At 44.5% G+C, this 18480-nt stretch overlaps 1 long non-coding RNA gene across 1 annotated transcript; it reads right to left on the bottom strand.

Annotated features, from left to right (window-relative positions):
• Positions 1-737: 737 nt before the first annotated feature.
• On the bottom strand, positions 738-18459 carry LOC112993687 (uncharacterized). Its single transcript, XR_003261765.2, has 4 exons — positions 18243-18459; positions 3629-3699; positions 2421-2680; positions 738-1289 (listed from the first exon to the last, which is right to left on the bottom strand). It is a non-coding gene; the product is annotated as an uncharacterized LOC112993687 (long non-coding RNA).
• Between the last annotated feature and the right edge of the window lie 21 nt (positions 18460-18480).

Genomic DNA, 18480 nt, shown 5'->3' on the forward strand with positions numbered 1-18480 from the left:
CTGCCACCTCCTTTACCCACATCTTTGCTTTGATTGTGCTCAGAGGGATCAAAGACACTCCTCTAAGATGCCTTGTGTCCCTGCCGTGGCTCTGCCCAGGCACGGTGCGGTGCGTCAGCAGGGATGCCTGCTTCCCGCTGGTGAGTTTCAGTGGCCAGAGCTGAGGTTATCTAGCCTCTTCCCTTCCTGGTTTGCAGAGGTTTTGATTTGGCTGACTTTAGAACCGGAGCTAAACACAAGGCAGTCTTATCACCAGTGCCAGTGAAACTGTTTGCTTGATTGTTTTTTGCCAGTGAATCATTAATAAGTCAGTTGGGTTAGCTAGCAGGCTGTGGGAACAGCAGCACTCAAATACAGGGAAGAAAGAAAATGTATTTCCTGTGTGGGAGAGTGACTTGGGGAATGTCCCCAGAATGAAATAACCAGGCTGCTCTCGGAGCTTAGCCTACCAGGGAAAGGACAGGTCAGGGAAAAGCTTAGCATCTCCATTTAACTTGCCTCATCAGTTCCTCTAGGTTTGGATATAATGACTGTCCTGCCTGTCAGAGGAGCGTCAGAAGCCAGTCCAAGGAGAGCTGTTACAGCATGAGAGCAGGTCTGTACTGCCTCATCTTCTACATTACAAACCCCCGGAGCCAGTGGGGAGCAAACCAGGAATATCAGATTTGATTAAATTTCTCTACTTAGGTTCGTTCCAGTTCAGTGCAGAAATAACAAGCCCCACTGCAGACAGAATATCAATGTGATATTTTTGTCTCTGTAATTTAAAATAAAATAAATTATGCTGCCACTGAAAACATCTTACTACATTGTCTGGCAGCCAACATGTGGCCCCATTCTTCTGTCTTGCTGATTAAGATCTTGATTTAATAAAAGTAAAAAAAAGTCTGGATTCCCATCTTCCAAGAAGATGCTAAAGGAAGCAGAAAATAGAAGCAATAATATCAAAGTCTGTAAAATCTTCTTAGTTTTTAAGCCCCTTGGTCTGGCAGAACCATGTTGTTTAGGCTTCCATACCCAAAGGTGACCTCTAAGTGTTTTTGACTCACTGAACACTGTAAAATTAGGCTAATTCTCCTCCCTGCCTGGTGAAAATAATAATGACAAACTGGTGAGTTCTCTGCATAGGAACCTGTGAGCTGTTTTCAGGAACTTCACTTCAGAAGAGAATCATCTTGTAAGAAAAAAAAATGTATGGATCAGAAAGCATTTTGCAGACATCACTTGATTATGCCTGTGACCAGTCTTCTGAAGTAGATTATATCCAGGCCATTTTATAGGTAGAGAATCTAAAAAAAATAAAGGAGTATTAGTATGGTTTCTGCCCAACACCTAGGAGCAGAGCAGGAATGTGATCTAAACCTGTGAACTCCCAGTGCCTGCGCCCTCACTTCACCTAGTAGACCTAGAGCCTGGAGGGCTTGCAGGCTCCTAGGTTTAGGTGGGTGCCCCAGCTGTACCCCATCCCATATGGAGAAGAAACTGAGATATCCCCCTTTTCCCCAGGTAGGCAGGGAAATCCTGGGATTTGGATAATATACCAGGCAAATACCCACGATTTGGTAGGTAAGTATTAGGACATAGGTAAGCATCTAAGCACCATGAGCATCCCAGTACCACCAGCCCAGCAGGACCAGTGCTAACTCTGTGCATGGGCACTGGGGGACCCGGGGTATATTGAGGATATGTGCTGAGACATGGCCCAGGGACACCCCTGTGCTGAACACTGGTGAGGTCCCTGCGCTGAGCAAGCCAGCCAAGGAGAGGTGTTACTGACCTTGCCCAGATGAGCATGCTGGCAGGAAGCAGCGCTATTTATTTCATTTGAATAATACATGACTAATAAGTTAAATAAGAGAAAGTGGAATGAACTTTTCAGCTAAGCTAAAATGATTGGTGCTTGGTTCCTGGGCATTTGGAGTCTCTGGGAAGCTTTGAAGTGGCCCTAAGGAACTTGCCAATGTGGATAATGTAAAATACTTTAATAATTAATTTATCAGAGAGTACTGTCTATGATATATAAATTGAAATGATTAAAGAGATGAAACTGTCCTTTCTAAGCTGCTATTTGATCTTAACTAAATGTTGCAAGTTGTGTTACAGAGGTATTTCATGAAAGTAGTTCAATATACCTTGCTTTTAATTAAATTCATAATTAGGCTATCTTTTATGTTCTTATCATGCTATGTTTGCATCAGATGAAAAAAGAGAGGGGAGAGGGAGGAAGACCTGACAAGTAGCAACCAGAGTTGCCTGCGACCAACTTTGCAATGGCACAGAGGCCATTAACTCTTTTGCAATCTTGATGCATATCAAGTGATCAAGGCCAGGAAACAAGCCATAAAAGAACTCCCATTATCTTATCAACCCTCCTATACACATGATACCTTTACTACAGCTGTAACTTTCATTTCATTCACCTTCTCATGTTGGGTGTATATGACATGCTTGTGGCTCGGTTCACAGTACAAGCCTGGCTCCAGCACCAGGGCTTTCAAGTGGCAGCATCCTGCCAGCGGCGTGTGGCACCCGCTGGGCACTGGGGGGCTGAAGGACACGCTCATCTCCACTCTGCTGGCGTGGGGTCGGGGAAGCGGGGCTGCTCGGCCCTCCCGTTGCCATGGATTCATGCAGCTGCAGCTGTGGCACCGTTTTCAAGCCAAGAAATGTCTCAGGAAGGCTGTGGGGGATGAGAGGCAGAGAGGGGGTGGCTTTCCCTTGGAGCTAGGGGCTAAACATGCTTTTATGAGGTTGCTCACATGCAGCCCCACAATTGCAGAACAACCCCTTCTATTAGAGTGGCAGCGCTGGAACTGCCAGGGCAATAACTGACCCACTTGTATTTGTGCTTCACAGAGGCTGTCTTGAAAACAGTCAAGTTGTTTAACTCACAAAAGCTCTCCAGTGAGTTTGGTAGTAGTTATGCATGTGCACTAGTTCTGGCAAGGTCAGATCCTGACAGCCTGGAGGCACGTGTGTGTCCACATAGGAGATAGCAAGCGTTTTCAGTATGGTTTTCTTCCTATTTCCCTCCTAGAAAATTATCTAGCAACAATTAGTACCAGCATTTTTGTAGTAATAAGGCTGCAGTATATAACAGCAGCAATGTAGCATGCCAAGGCAAGGAAAGGCCTGAGAAAGTTTTAATAGAAAGTTGATCCTGTTTTAAGCTTTCAAATCTGAGTTAAATGGAGGTTTTAAACACATGTCACAAGTCGCTTTGGATCAGGTTTAAAATAAATTTTGTGTGTTTGGAAACAGTGAAACTAGAAACTGCAACAACAAATTGTGTGTTTGGGGGAAAAGATATCAGGGAAAGAAGGAAGGGGCCTATCTAGAGATCTTATCTTTGTCTTTCTTATGAGGACAATTCAGCCAGCCAGCACTGGAAGCTGATCGCGTTTGGGTGGTTCCCAGCAGCTGCATTTGTGCATTTGGAAAGGAAAAGGCAGCAGCAGCAGGCCAGGTAGATATCCAAGTGTATCCACGTCTGCTCTTTTCACTTAAATATCAGATGTTAGGACTTCACTTCTAAACTTTTAATGACAAGGATGAAAATGAAATGTTTGCCGAGTTCTCTGCTTGGCTCTGTTTCCACACAGAAGAGTGCAAACACATCCCTGCTCACCTGCACACGGCTTTTTGCAAGTTAAATATGAGCTCCATGGCCATTTCCAAGACTTCTTAGTTTTCCTGTCTCTGTAGGAGGAGAAAAGATGGGAAAAGTCTAGATATAATGCATGAATCATCTTTTAAAAAGAGACCACAGTGGTCACTGGTGCCATACTAAGCTCTTTTAGGAGATCATTCGTCCAGCAAGCATAAAACTTAATGATGCTAAGGAAGACAGAGCATGCACACCCGCTGCCTGCCAAGCGTTCAGGGGTGCGGAAGGGATGTGGGCATAATATTAAAGGCAGGGCCCCTGAATCCAGGCTGCCAGTATGAGGATACCAGACTTTGTTAGTTTTGCTTCTGGAGTAGGTAAGGAAACTTTGTGTAATAAAAATGCTCCCCAGGTATCAGACCAAAATGCATGCATGCAGGTTACTGAACACACTTAGCATGGGTACTAACAGATTTTGAGGAAGAAAGGCATCATATTAACTGAATAGAAGTCTCTGTTGTGCAATAAGCATGATTTCATATTTAAAAAATAAAGGCAATATATCCAATTTATCAGGATATACTTCCTTAGCAGCCTTAAGTTTTATGGTTCTGTGGAAGTGGTGATGGACAAACAGATGGACAGATTGCACAACCTGTGAAGCCTCATTTCCTTAGGAAACATGTATTTAATTTTGCATTGTCAGGCCTTCAAGATGCATCTCAAATTGACAGTGAAGGATCAGACATAGATTTTGTTTATAGTTAACATTAGCAGTACAGTAGAGATTTATTTGTATTCTATATAAAGTTGACAAAGCCACAGAGAAATTCAGTGGCAGAGGCTATAGATCTCTTGATTCCCGTTCCAGCAATCAGAGCAGATCTTCTCTTGCACTAGGGATCAACTGATGTAACTTCAGAGAAATTAAAGACCCCATTTTACAAACCCTGACTCCAACCTGAAGTTGCAGCCTTTGTGAGCAAGGCCCATTTAGCTAAGGAGAAGTCACTTGGGCCTGAACTTGCTGAAATAATTTGGCGTATTGTGCTGTGCAGTATATTAAATGAATCACAGTACAAGAAACAGATGTTTGTTCTAGTGGGTGCAGGAGTCCAGGCACAAAGTATTGGGTTTCTGTCCATCTCAGATAACAGGACAAAGTGGAAAAGTTGGTATTAAACGTTCTACATGTGTCCCATGTAGAAACTGTAAACCTTAGAAATGTAGCCCAGGTCCCACAACTGGCCTTACGTGAGTCAACCCCCATGCTTACCTGGCAAGCAATCCTGGGTGGTGGTCAGTATTTAGCACATAAACCTGAGCACCATGAGAGCACACATCTTTTTAAAATAAATAAAATAAATGATGAGGGACACAGTGAACAGCTCCAGTGAGCAAGGAGGAGCAGAGAGCAGACGCTGGGAAAGAGGTTGTAGCCCTAGTATGGATATTGGCTTTTGAGAGATGGAGAGGGAGTCTGCAGCGCTGGAAACCCCATCGTTGTGGAGGCAGCAGCAGCATGGCGAGAGCACGGGACGGGGAGTTGTAATCCTCACGCTGCTGCTGGCTTCCCGAATGACCTCAGACAACTCAGTCGGTGCCTCTGCTTCTCCTCCCACTCCTGCTTTGCCTCGACTGTTTAAACCATAAACTCCTCTGGTGTGGGACGGCCTCTCCATGCAGGTTTGTGCAGAGCTCAGTGCCTTAGGCTCCCCGTTTTATTGCAAACTCTGCTTCCTCAGTCTTGGAAAGCAATTCGAGGCCAGATCCCCAGCCAAACACCCCTCTCTTTGAAATCTGACATTCCTGCTACCTCTAATTATTTTCTTTAGGTTGGCAATAATTTTTTAAAATGAAAGGCATCATTTTTACTTTTTAAAAACTGTGTAAGCAAAATGACCTTCACTTAGGCAGAGATTTGCCTCCTTCCACATCTCATCGAATGCGGTATCATAGTCAGTGCTTCCTGGCTGCAGGAGCTGTGAGCTTTATTCCTAAAGGAAGAAAGAGCTGCTGCTTCTTTCCTGTTGCTGTTTGCATCCCTCGCTGCACTCGAAATATGCTGTATCCTGAGTTATTCTTAAACAAGCTTTCCCATTGTTCGATTTGCTGGTTATGAATTCTGTCCCTTTGAAGAAATATGACCTGTGTTATGGAAAAGTGAGAATGCTATTCAGCCTGCACGAGATACTCATTGCAGTGACATACAGGAAAAGGATGAGTACTTTATACTATCATCATGAATGAAGTACAGGAAGGAGGTGCTACAGGGCAGAGGACAAGCTTCTGGGAAACTTCCACACTTCCTGATGCTATGCTGGCTCAATTTACACCCCTAGCTGTGCACTTCCATTGAATAAATATGTTTCTGGTTTATTAGAGGACTCCTCTGGCACTGATGCTGCAATATGTATGCCTTGTCTCCACTAGGATTTTTTTTAAGATCTAAAATCAGTGATTCAGACCTACTTGTAAGACATCAGTGACATTTGTGACATGACAACCTGTGCTGGACAGGGCTGGATGACATGGGTACAATCATCGGTCCCCTGCAGGTCTGGCCACTCCAGCTCTGCTCCTCTGCTCCCGTCTCTACCATTAGCTGAGGAGACAAGACCAGCGCTGATACAGACCAAAGCGCCGCTCTCTGTGGGCTGCAGCCTCCCTCTGGGATGCAGCGAGCAGCTGTGCAGGGTGCCTTTCCCGGGAGGAAGAGCAGAGGAGGGCTGGTACCATTTTCAGAAAGGAAGAAGAAGGAGAAACAACCCCAGCCAGGATTCACATAATATAGCTGCAGTTCTGCCAGGAAACAGACGGTAAAAGTTCCTGTATTTAAAGCTGAGAGATGAGTTTTATTGTTAGAAGTTGTTATAGCAACCCGATGTGCTGGAGAGCAATACATGCGAGGTGCATTGTAACAGACTCTGACAAGTTCAAGGCGGTTGCCTTGCTGCTAAATCTTGTTGCCAAGGCAATGCAACATAAGGCATGAGCCTAGAGAAATGAATACTGCTGACAGCTCATGCCAGCAGGCTCTATCTGATTAAAAAGGAACTTTTAAAAGTAATGTTAAGAGAAAGGGGAACAGAGATGGAGAAAGGAATCCAAAGGAGAGCCAGTGGGTTAAGGTCAAGCAATAGGTAAAGTAAAATGTTTGATTTGAAAGCAATGTGGCTGATCTTGCCCTGTAATGCAAAAAGGGCACCACATTTTTGGAGGAAGTAGGAAAATCATAAAATCCTCATTTTTCACATTTGTTTAATTTGGGCAGAACTGCCATAACTTGAATGGGAACTTTGGCTTTTTCCCAATGGTGTTGACAGTAAAAATTGTTTTCTCGGTAAATTTGTTCTGCGACATGGGTACTGTTGCTGCTGTAGTAAAATCCATGAAAAAGCTGTGTTAACTTTCAATTTTGTGTTCATTTCCAGCCTTTTTAGCCATGCTTCATGGCAAGATGTTAGCTAGCAAAGAGCTGAGGCTGAAAGATAGTTACATCTTCCTGACTACAATTCACTGTTAAATGTTGACAGAGTGCTCTGAGCTGAAGAAGAGTACTGCCCCAAGAACCACACAGTCAAAAGAAATGAACAGTGCAAAATAGATCAGATACATAAGATTAAGTTAATCTCAACTACCAATATGATATTTTGATATGTATTATTTGATACTAGGATACTAAAATGCAAGTACTTCTATGTACATCATATAGATACCTAGTGATCTCAGGTGAACATGTTGACTTACTGATTTGTAAAAGCATAATTATTTCTTAAATGATTGCCATAGCAGTATTGTGTTCCATTCTTACTTACATCCCACACATCTTCCATTTTCATGGAATATCAATAGCTAAAAATGACCTCATGTTTTCTTGTTCAAGGACTATTTCAGCACATGCACCTTGCAGTACAACAGCAATGTAAGGTGATACACCTGAAACCACCAAATGTGAGTTTGTTCTCCCAGAACCTACTATGAGTTGTGGAAAAGTCATTAGATCTGCAAGCACGCTGAAACTAAGAAATGGGAAGAGATTTGTCAGTTGTGCTGGAGGTTTTTTGTGTGAGATTATGTGCAGAGCCATCTCTTGTGACTTTCATAAAAATAAGGCTTTTAATTAACTATGGAATGTTTTTCTACTAATTTCAAGTTCTTAAACGATGGTCCAGGAAGCACTTGCTGGTGATCAGCAGACAAGTGTCTGCTCATATGTTTGTAACCATCATTTGCTTTTCAGCAGCTAAATCATATTCAAAGAAGCTAAGAGCATGTTTATACCTTACTACTATTACTGGTATTTTTCCACAGTTGCCATAGCTAGCTGTAAGATATTCTAGGATCAGAAAGAAGAGAAAACCTGGTTCAGGCAACTGTGAAGGGAATAAGACAGTGCACAAGAGGATGCTTTTATTAGAAGACTGTCCATTGTATAAAGAAACGTGAGACTCCTAGAACCAGGCATTAGCATTTTTCTGAATAAGAGAGCAGAAGAAAACTATTTTTAGTCTGAGTTGAATTTCTCTGCTGGTGATTTCACACATAGTGTTTACTTCTTAATATATCCAGGAGAAGGTTTAAAAGCCATCCGGAATATCCTTTCTTTTTATGAAGAGATGCACACATAGAAGTCCCTGGCTAGTAAAGAGGCAAAACCATATGGGCAGAACACGCAGCTACATCAACACTTACTTGGTCTGCAGGATCCCAGGGCATTTCCAAGACCTAGCTCTCCTAACTGCAGATCCCATCTGCCCCTGACGCCTGTGACAGTAGGACCCTTCTAGGAGGGTTTCTGGGCCATCTTTACGACCCAGCGTCTGCTGTGTGATGTCTTCTCCAGGACAGACGGGATGCATAAGGGGAGCTTGCACCCCCCAGAGGTAACCACGGTTGAATCGCACTGCAGCTAATTGCACCTAAGCACACACTCCAAAAAGCGGGGAACAACCAGAGGGCCCCCTCTGCTTTCTGCAGCCTTCTACCCCTCTCCCCACTGTGCACCCATTTAGTCTCTCAAGAGCCAGCGCCAGAGAGCAGGGAAGTAACATGGTACCTGGACAGTGTGCCATCAAGAGAGCTACTGAGAGCGGAGTAGACAGAGTTGTTTCCAGAATGATTAGTTCTGTCACCACATGCTGAAGCTTAAAGCTTAGCATAAGCTTTAAAGGAATGGATTTTGATGTAAAAAGTGAATAAATGAGACAACTGTCAGAACAATGAGTGGTGGAGCAAGTGGAGATACTTAGCAGAGGACATGCAAAGCACTCAGCGCTGGCCAGGTTTCACTGGAGCTCGTGGTAAAATTCCCATTGCCCTCCAGGCTGCAGAAAGAGCCTAGCAATGGCGTGTGGTACAGACGCACCCGAAGTGGCCCACAGCAGGCTCCTTCCACAGCCAAAAAGCCGCAGAGCATTTAGCCTGGGCACAGCCATGCTAACACACCTGGAAAGGCCCAGGAGCTGGCCCAGCTCCCTCCCACCGCTCCCCCGAGCCACCTAGCACAGCCCCGGTGTCTGTTCTGGGGAGTTGTTTGCTGCCCTTCACTGTAGATACCTTGAATGCTTGCAAGAGTACCAGTTCAAGAACTCATCCTACTACTGAATAAAAAATACATTTTAAAAGGGCCATCATGACTCCATCTTCTTATAATCCCTTTATCTTGCCTACTCTGGCATTCTCAAATGTAATAACTGAAAACCTGCAGCTAATTTTTAAAAGTCAGCTTTAACCTGCTGTAGGCAACTCCCAGAAGGACGATATTTTCGGTAATCAGTTACATAGCAGTGATGATGTTTAGCATTTTTCTGGGTTTTTACTCCTGACACTTTTCCCAGAGGATTCTGGAGCAGGTAAACCAAATCCAGTAATAGCTGTACAATATCCTCTTCCCTGATTCCTTTCTTTTAACCTCATTAGTCATCATGTCTGCTTGTTCTGCTAACAATACCAAATCGTATGGGCAGTTTTGCTTTCCTTTTTGAAAATATTTTCCCCTCTTTCTTATATGAGACATTTTGAAACTGGATGTCTCTAATGGATCCAGCAAAATTTGGGGGATTTTGTTACATTATATGTGCATCTGAAAAGAAGTCAAATGCTCAGCATGTTTCTCTGTAGTAGCTAATTCAACTTGGACTGCGCCACATGATCTCCTTTTCCAGTCTTTCCTTATGGCCTCTGAGGAATGTTGCATTGGCTGCGAGGGAATTACTAGGTCTTGGCAAGACATGTTAATATCCTCGCAAAGACTTGTTAGGGACTAAGACATCAGCCTCCAACTATTTCCTCTGATAAAGTAGAGCATTCATAGTATTTCATTAGTCTTGAATCAACAGATTGACTTGGATTGATAGAAATGAAAGTACTACACAAAATAAGACAGCTCTGAAAATGTAGCTGGCTGGTATTGCCTGACTGGTGGGGAACTTTGAAATAGAATTATCAAGTATCAGATCCCATTAGAGAAATCAGTGGCTCACGACACTTCAGTCTAGGGTTGAGAAAACGAACACACAAGTGGAAGACAGGTCATGAATTATGGCATCACCTGCTGCATTAGGATTTGAAAGACAAACTAAGCACTTCAGTACTTCTGGAAACTTGGGCTCTCGTACATGGCAATGGAAATTCAGTGGAAATGTTTCTTACCAAAGACCTGCCCATGCCCAAACACAAAGTTTGTAGCAGAGATGGAAATATAGTCCCAGTTTATTATATCAATCCCTATTTTTAACACTCAAGGTTATCATTAGCATTCAAAATTACACTGATAATCCTTGAAAGCACCAGAGAGTGAGTATCATATCTGCAGCTGGATCTCTTTGCTAGGAAACTAGTTACACAACATGGAAAGTATTTTTGCTATCTTGTTTTGAATCACTGATAACAACATTCTAAGTGAAGGGATTGTATTGTTCATGCATCAGACGGGGAGGAATCACTTCTGCAGCCCCAGCCTGTTGCCATCCAGGGTCTCTGTCCGCACAGCAGAGCGGCAAGTTCTGAGTTACAGGTTTGATAAATTAAGAGTAACTTGCTGACACTGATCTGAATTTCAGAGCCTACCTCAGGGCAATGTAAGTGAGCTGTTTCCCCGAGGGTTTGCTATGAGTGGCAGCAATGTTTCCCCAGGGCCCCAGCGGCTGGAGGCATATGTGCCAGATAAGGGTATCCATCAGACACTTAGAAATTCCCAGCTGAGTCAAGGCCCCTTTTCTTGGCTAGATGCTGGCCTCTTTACACCTCTGGTGTTGTAAAAGGAAGTGAAACAGCCGGTTCTCATGTATATGTTCAACAGCTTTGAAAAGCCCCCAGATTGTATAAAATGGAGCAGGGCTGCAAAGTCTGGAGCTGATTTCATATCTGAAAGTCAGACAGGATGCTGGATTTGTCATTGTAGCTTGGTTTGACAAAGGGCCAACTCCAACACCACCATTCCCATCTGCTTTAATGTCAGCTGAACAGTTGCGTGCCATTGTCCTGTCCTTCACCATCCAAGACCTATACCAAAGACTAAAGTCTCCCCAGCTTTCTGAGGGGGTGGTATCACAAATTGCAGTCTTGTACAATGCCATTTGGTGTCACCCTATGTCATATGTTTGACACTGGGATCTAAATCAAGAGCTCAGACCAGCAGGTACACAAAGACGTGTCCCATTCCAGTGGATCTCACTTGGGGTGTGTATATCCTTAGTTAGGCACATGTTTAAATAACTCATTAAAGCCATGCTTAAATTTTGGGGAAAAGTATCCCCGTAGAAAGACAGGGAACCAGCTCAATCAAGCACGCACAACTAGATGTGTTCGAGCCGTCTAAAGGGTAATCCTGTGTGTACATACCACAAATCCACCACACAACTCACTGTCCTGCTTGGCAGAACAGTGTTATTGCCTCTTGGGAAACAAACATTTTTGATCAAAGACTACCCCGGTAAAATAAATAATCAAACAAAACTAATGTGTATATGTGTATATATATACTATATGTGTATATATATATATAGTTCACATGGATTTATATGATGTGTTGCATATGTTAATGTCAGTTCATGTTAGGGTGTAAAAACTGATGGGGAAATTGCAGCTACATTGAAACAATGGGAATTTCCCCGTAAACTTTAGCATGGCAAAGAGACTATTCTCCGAGATTGTAGAAGACTTCTTGTGAAGCAAGCTAATTATACATTAGCCAGAGCTTATTACAAATAAGGAATAAGTACAGGCATGTTTTTGTTTTTACTAATGACATTAATGTCTTTTCTGATCATTTGCAGAACTACAGGGAGCCAGATACATAATTTGTACTAACATATCTCCCACCCTGCTGAAATCACGGCAACTGTGTTGACGTTTGATTTGTTTTCACCATCTCTTTTCAGACAACCCAAGGCCTGTTTTCTGCACAGTAGTCTGAGCTTCCTCTTCTGCCTTGTAACACTTCAGCATTTTTAGAACTCTTCTTTGTCAGTCTGTGTGTTGTTTTGTAGTATGTAAGTGATCCCACATAAAATTGCATATTACTGCTGTTAAAGGGGATTTGTGTTTTCCCTCCTCCACAATTTCCTTATCTCCCTTAGTGAAACAGCTGTAACACTGAAGTCTGCTGTACAGATTCATTTCTCTTTCCCCACCGGAGTCCAAGAGAGTTCAGATACCCCCGGTTAAAACCACTGACTTTGCAATTTATGGTACATCAACAGTAGGGAAAGAGACAAACTTAGAGCTGGTTAAAACATGTTCTGAAAAATGGCCTGGATTTGCTGGGCAAAGACAAGCAAAGAGTTTTCTCTCGCACACTATGCGCATACCTCTGTGACTGATTTGTTTTGTTTTGAGTTTCCACAGTCTGTTTGCACAGACCTGGCCATCGGGCAATGCTGTCCTTCTCTGCTTCCTGGCTGAGAACAAACTGAAACAGTCAGCAGAAGCAATCTGATGTCCTTTACTATGGAAAGCACTGACCACAATTTGTCCCGCCAGGGAAATCAGTGCTTTAAGTATATGAGTAATCCACTGACTTCATAGGAATATCTTTGCATGGATTTTTTGAGTCTGCTGTCAGCGACTGCAGCGACAAAAGCTACATTATACTGAGCACGCGCTGACGCGCTCGGCAGAGCGAGTGCCAGAGCTTAGCTGACCCGTCCCGCGCTTTGGGGAATCCTGCCGGCAAATCTTGCGGCCTCCCGCGCCAGGGGACCCAGCTCCTATACCCTTGGCTTTCAATCAGCTGAAAGGAGGCCATCCTAACAGTGGGAATATACTCAGAAAATACATATGAGGTCATTCCCAAGAGTCTGCTTAGGTATTTGGGGCCCTTGACATTGAGAGGAGCTAAAATCTTACGTGTGAAGAATGATATTTAAAGGAAAAGGGGAACCCTTTTTGTAGTACATTAGCAGTGTGTTAATCTTCAAATGGTAAATGATTAACCTCTCTACAATTTGTTTATCCTTATTGTTAGAGATCATGCTAACATGTGTTCTTGAATCTTATTTGCTTCAAAAGGGGGGCATCGGGAGTATCAGCTACTGATATGGAATCAGAAATCAAACATTATTTCTGAATTACTATTTTTTATGTAATATTAACAAATTTGAGGCTGATTTCATCTCTATGCTGTCCTACCGTGTGACTCATCACACATGAAAAGTGATAGTTTGCCAAAGGGTGCTGAATTTGACTTTATGCTCTCAACTTCAAGACTCCTGTCCAGAAGGAGATTACACCATGTGTTCCCTTGAGGATCCAGTTAGAACAACGAGTACAACGCAGAGAGGTTCATCGCTGCTGAGGGCGGAGGGTGGCTCCAGCTTCATCTTGGGTCCAATTTATCTTGAGATAATGAAGGAGAAAGGGGAAGCTTATACCAGAGTCCAGTACAAGTACAGAAGGTTGCGAGGCCCGAATCCACATTCATTCCCCTGTTCAGCCTGCGACCTTACGCTATGCTGCTTCCCTGCTCCTCTCCCCACACCGGCATACAAACGCAGCTGTAGCGGACTTCCCACCCAGTGCAGGTCTGGCAACAGCACACCCAGATAAGGGCGGTGGTTTATCTTCAAGTTGCAGCTAATATGCTAACAAAGAATTCCTGATTTTTTGTTGAACCAATGTAAACCTTTTGCCTGAGTTCAGATGATGCTGAGCTGATAACTGTGGATTTCTTGCTGCAAAAGGATGTACTGTGCTCCAAATGCACGATCAGAATTATAGGTTAGAGATGTCTTTTTAAAAATGTGCTCTGAATGTGATTTTTTTTTCCAAAAATAACTTGTATTTTGCTCATATTAGAAGAGCAGGATGTTCTTTCCTGTCCTGAAGGGATAAGGAGGAAATGAGAACTATGGTTTTTTAATATGATACGAGCTACTATTCTTCTGGACTAGTGTTGTGAATCTTCATGCCCCCGCACTGGCCCTAGCGTCAGCATTTTATTCGCCGAGGACCTCATTTTGCTTGCATCCATGCTGATGTTACCCCAGTAAGGTTCTCCTGGATTTCAAAGGTATTCCTCCACATTTACACCTCTCAGATCCTAAGGCAGTATATATTAGAAGTGAAGCAACCTACTGAAGACAGTGAATGCTGACTATTTAAAATCCCGTTTCAAATGAGTCAAAGCCAGCTGACAGACTCTAGTGGGCGCAGAAAACATCCTTTCCTGTCCTCTGCGTTCGAAGGAAAGAGACTCTGCTTTGGAGGAAATGTGAATGTAACAAACTGTACATTTGGGTTCCATTGTATTAAAGTCTGACAGGAAACACTTGGGGTTCGATTCAGGAAAAAGTAAATAGTATTCCTTTATAATACTCCTATAGCCCCCAATTATCCCGCAGTAGTTGACTACCTCCCTGCCTTTAAAGTATATATTCTCACAGATCTCTCCAGAAGACCAGAAGGAAATGTGGCCACGGGGGAGTGGGGGCGGCATGGGAAGAAACTGTGCTGCAACTTCCAGCCAAGGGCCCTCCTAAGTGACAGCATAAGGCCAGCAGCTCTCTCCCTTTCCAACCAAAGGGACTCCAGAGCAGCTGCCTTTATTGATTTCCACCATGGCAGTTTGTCACAGGAAGAGATACACTTCTTCAAATATGGAGGCCTCAAACTGTTTGGGGTTTTATAAAAGAAAAAACAAAGCTCTGAACTCTACCAGTGTGCTGGGAAGCAGGAGAGCTGGATAGTAACGGTCTTATTCTGAAACTTTCTCAAAAAAGAAGCTGCAAATACTGAATTCGGTGTAATTTCTGAGCAGCCTCCTCTGAGCAGTCTCCAGCCACCGCTCCCATGGCAATGAACCGATCGCTGTGACAAGGTCTCCTACTATGTGCAAGGGGCCTCAGCAGGCGCCCTGACTAAGGTTTCACCCTGGAGCAGTGGAGAAAAGCATCCAGGTCCCAGCATTTAGAAAATGTGACCTTCACTTGTCTAACAGAAGCTGAAATGGTCTGTAGAAGTTCAGCGCTCGCCCCAGGGAACACCCTTCCCGGCCCCTGAGGAAGCCTGCCACGCTGTGGCCATCAGAGGTGCCACCAGCGGCTCAGGGGGCTGTTAAGGTCCTTTGCACGTGGAGAACATACAGTGCGGTTAGTGCTTGGCATTTTTGACATACAGCTCTCAAAGCTGTAATGATTGCAAAAGAAAGCCAAAACCCCCACACAACTCAGAAGAGATGGATTGAGGACATAATGCCCTTGATTGAAAAAAGAGGCACCCAGGAAGCCTTATAGTATGCCTTTTTAAAAAAAAAAAAAAAAAACTAGAGCTAAAGTAATTTGGCATGCATGTCCCCAGAGCTGCTTCCTAAACCACAGCTGCATGAGAAATTATCCAGCTCTTAGCTGAAGTAACTCCTTAAAAAAAAGAACATGTAGGTCATTAAAGTGCTAATAAAAAATGTTGATGAATCTCCGAGCAGTGCTCTGATTATCTCTCTGTGGGGAATGAAGAACTCATTAGCATGAGCTCCATGCCACTCCCTCCTCCTTTCTCAGAGTTTGGCATAAAGCAAGGAAACAAATGTTTGTGGTTTGGCCAAGTTTCTAATGAGTAGCTCAGCTAGGTCCACTGATTAGACACATGCCTTTACAGAGGGTGAAAAGGCTGCAGCTCCGGGGAAAGTGGCAAAGCATTTCTGCAGAATCGGGTCTTCAAAAAAGCAAATGCTTCACCTGTTATGCAGATTTTCTGCTGTATTTAGCTGAATGCAGGAAGCGTAGTGAGAAAGAGTTTCATTGACACTGCAAACAGGGAGAAACGGAGTTAAGTCCAAACAGAGTAAGAGAGCGCCCACTCTGACCCTCCAGAAATGCAACGCTGTGGTAGCTTGCTATAAGCTTGGTTTCGCTTGCCAAGGCGTTTTTTAAACACTGAGCTGCAGTCTGATCCGAAGGAACAGTCCTCGCTATTACCTGTCCTCCCTCGCCTAGACATCACCTTTGCTACACCAGCTCCACAGAAGCAGGTTTTATGCCGTGGCACCTGGCCACCCCAGCAGCCTGCAGGCAGGCAGGCAGCACAGGCAGGGGCATCTCCATCCACTGCGCCATCCACACGATCAGCAGCACGGAGACTCGCCTGACGAGAAAAGGCCAAGCCAGCAAGCCTTCAGCAGCACCTGACGTGATTTCAAAGGAAGGAACAAAACCTCCGTAAGTGATGGAGAAAGTCTGTCCCATGCAGGAAAGTTTCTTCTTGATCCTGCTTGTAATCCATTTATGGCTTGAATCATGAGGATTTGTCATCTCCATAATCTTTTTAGGCCTAAAGCAATTGTAAAGCTTATCCTTACGCCTAGGGAAGAAAATTCACCCTACAATAAGCACCAAAGGCATCTTTACACGACTGAAACCCTTCTGCTGGCATAAGTGATGGAAATTTTTGAAATTCAGATTTGAAGGTGTGTGGTCAATGTCACACAGCACCTCAGCATTCTCTTCAACCTCCTGAGACATCAAGTCTATCCCCTGCTATTGCAGACAACACATCATATAATGGCTTTAATAAGCTTCATTTCAAAAGCTTTTCAAAAAAAGATTTTCCATTCCCAACACCCCTACTAAAAGGTTGTTCCAGAACCTAATTGCTCTAATGGTCAACAACCCTCCTCTAACTTCCAGCCGAAATTTGTACGTGGCCATACGTTCATGCCCAATTGCTGTTGTGCCAGCACTGTCCTCTAGCTAAACAGGCATCTGGGTCAGAGTGCGGAATCTGAGATAAGCCCTGAACCACCGATTTCATTGCAATATCACCTCACTTTCATAAACACAATTAACTTTGGCTTTTCTCAGCTTTTTCAGGTTGAAAGTTTATCAAAATATGATACAGCTTTAATTTTCTTCTAAAGGAAAATAAGGAAGAGGGGATAAATATGCAAGGAAAAACACTGCTAACCCCATGAGTGTTATACTGAATAAATATGCACAAGAAAGCCAATTACTTCCACCTTCATAGCACACTCCACATGTAGGTAGACCTGTGTAAACACATTCACCTGTATTCTTCCTGTGCCCAAGGTAAGTTTTAATTTCCTACAGCTACCAGATAGTTAGATGTCTTGTATTAAATAACAGGGGCTGTACCACCTCACTCCATTATGATGGGTCAGAGCGTATAGATTCCCATGGCACAGGTTCATCTCAGCACGGGACATAATTTTGCAAAGTTAAAACATGTTATGTACCCTCTCTCTATCCCAATAAAATACTTGCGCAAAAGCCATGGCCGGGAAGCTTGGTGCCTCAAGCACTTCTTACTCCTAGGACCTCTCCAGCTCCCAAATGGCCTTGCTCCCCTTTTTAAGAGGGACCTGCTGCCCTGATGTAGCGGCAACAGCCAGCAGGGCTGGAGCCTCGCCGCCGCTGTGAGAGGGGAGCCCTGGGCTCATGCTGTCTGCAGCCTCCCCTCGCTCCAGCCCTGCTCACATTTCCCCACGGTCAGAGTCCCTGAGGAGCCCTTTAAAAGCTAGCAGAATGCAGGATTAAAAGGGTTTTGTCCCTGACCCTACACAAAGCTAGTCGTGTGAGTAATTTCACACCTGTAAGCAATATTGCTGAATTCGAAGGGAACTTTCAAGTCTTTAAAGCATATTTTCGACAATTTTGAGTTTTTAAGATAATTACCTATATAATTAAAATGTAGACTTTTTTGCACATAAAGGATAGGCATCATGTAGCACTTCTGCAACTTCAAATGGCTGGTCAGAACTGCTCGGAAGGAAGCAAACAAACCCTGAAACCAAGAAACCAGTAACTTTGGGTGGAGACCAGCACAGAGAGGATTTCAGCTCCAAAGCAGAACAATCACAGAGAGACAGTGGGTAAGCGAGCTCCACCATAGCAAAAACGAAAGGACAGGACAGCTTTTGCAAAAGCCAGATTTGCATTTTCGTACGCACACACCCCGCATCTCCTCCCGGCGAGGGCTGCCTCTGCCCCCCCGATGATGCGGGCTCCTTCGCCTCGGCAGCACAAGCCATCTGGAGCAGCCGTCTGCTGTCTTGCAGCCCTCAGCGGCCACCTCGCGCTTTTAAAACCCATTTCAAAACCGCTCTTTCCTCCGCGCACACACACGCACACGCTCCTCTTGCGCCTTTTCTTCCTTTTTTAAATTTTTCTCCTTTTCTCACCTCTGCGGCGCAACGCCCGCCGCGAGCCGCTCCGCTCACGCCAGACACGGCCGGGGGCGTCTTTGAGAAGAGCCAGGCCCGAGCCCCGGGGCCACGCGCCCGCGGAGGGGCCTTGCTGCCCCGCGGGGTGACCGCGCTGCCCCGGCCCCGCGGGGGCGCCCCCGGCCCGCGGCGGGGTCGCGGCTGCCGGTGCGGCGGGGCGGGGCGGGGCGGGGAGGGAGAGGGGAGGGAGGGAGGC

This window comes from Dromaius novaehollandiae, chromosome 6, assembly GCF_036370855.1.
Source record: "Dromaius novaehollandiae isolate bDroNov1 chromosome 6, bDroNov1.hap1, whole genome shotgun sequence".
In the NCBI taxonomy this organism is placed as follows: Eukaryota; Metazoa; Chordata; class Aves; order Casuariiformes; family Dromaiidae; genus Dromaius; species Dromaius novaehollandiae.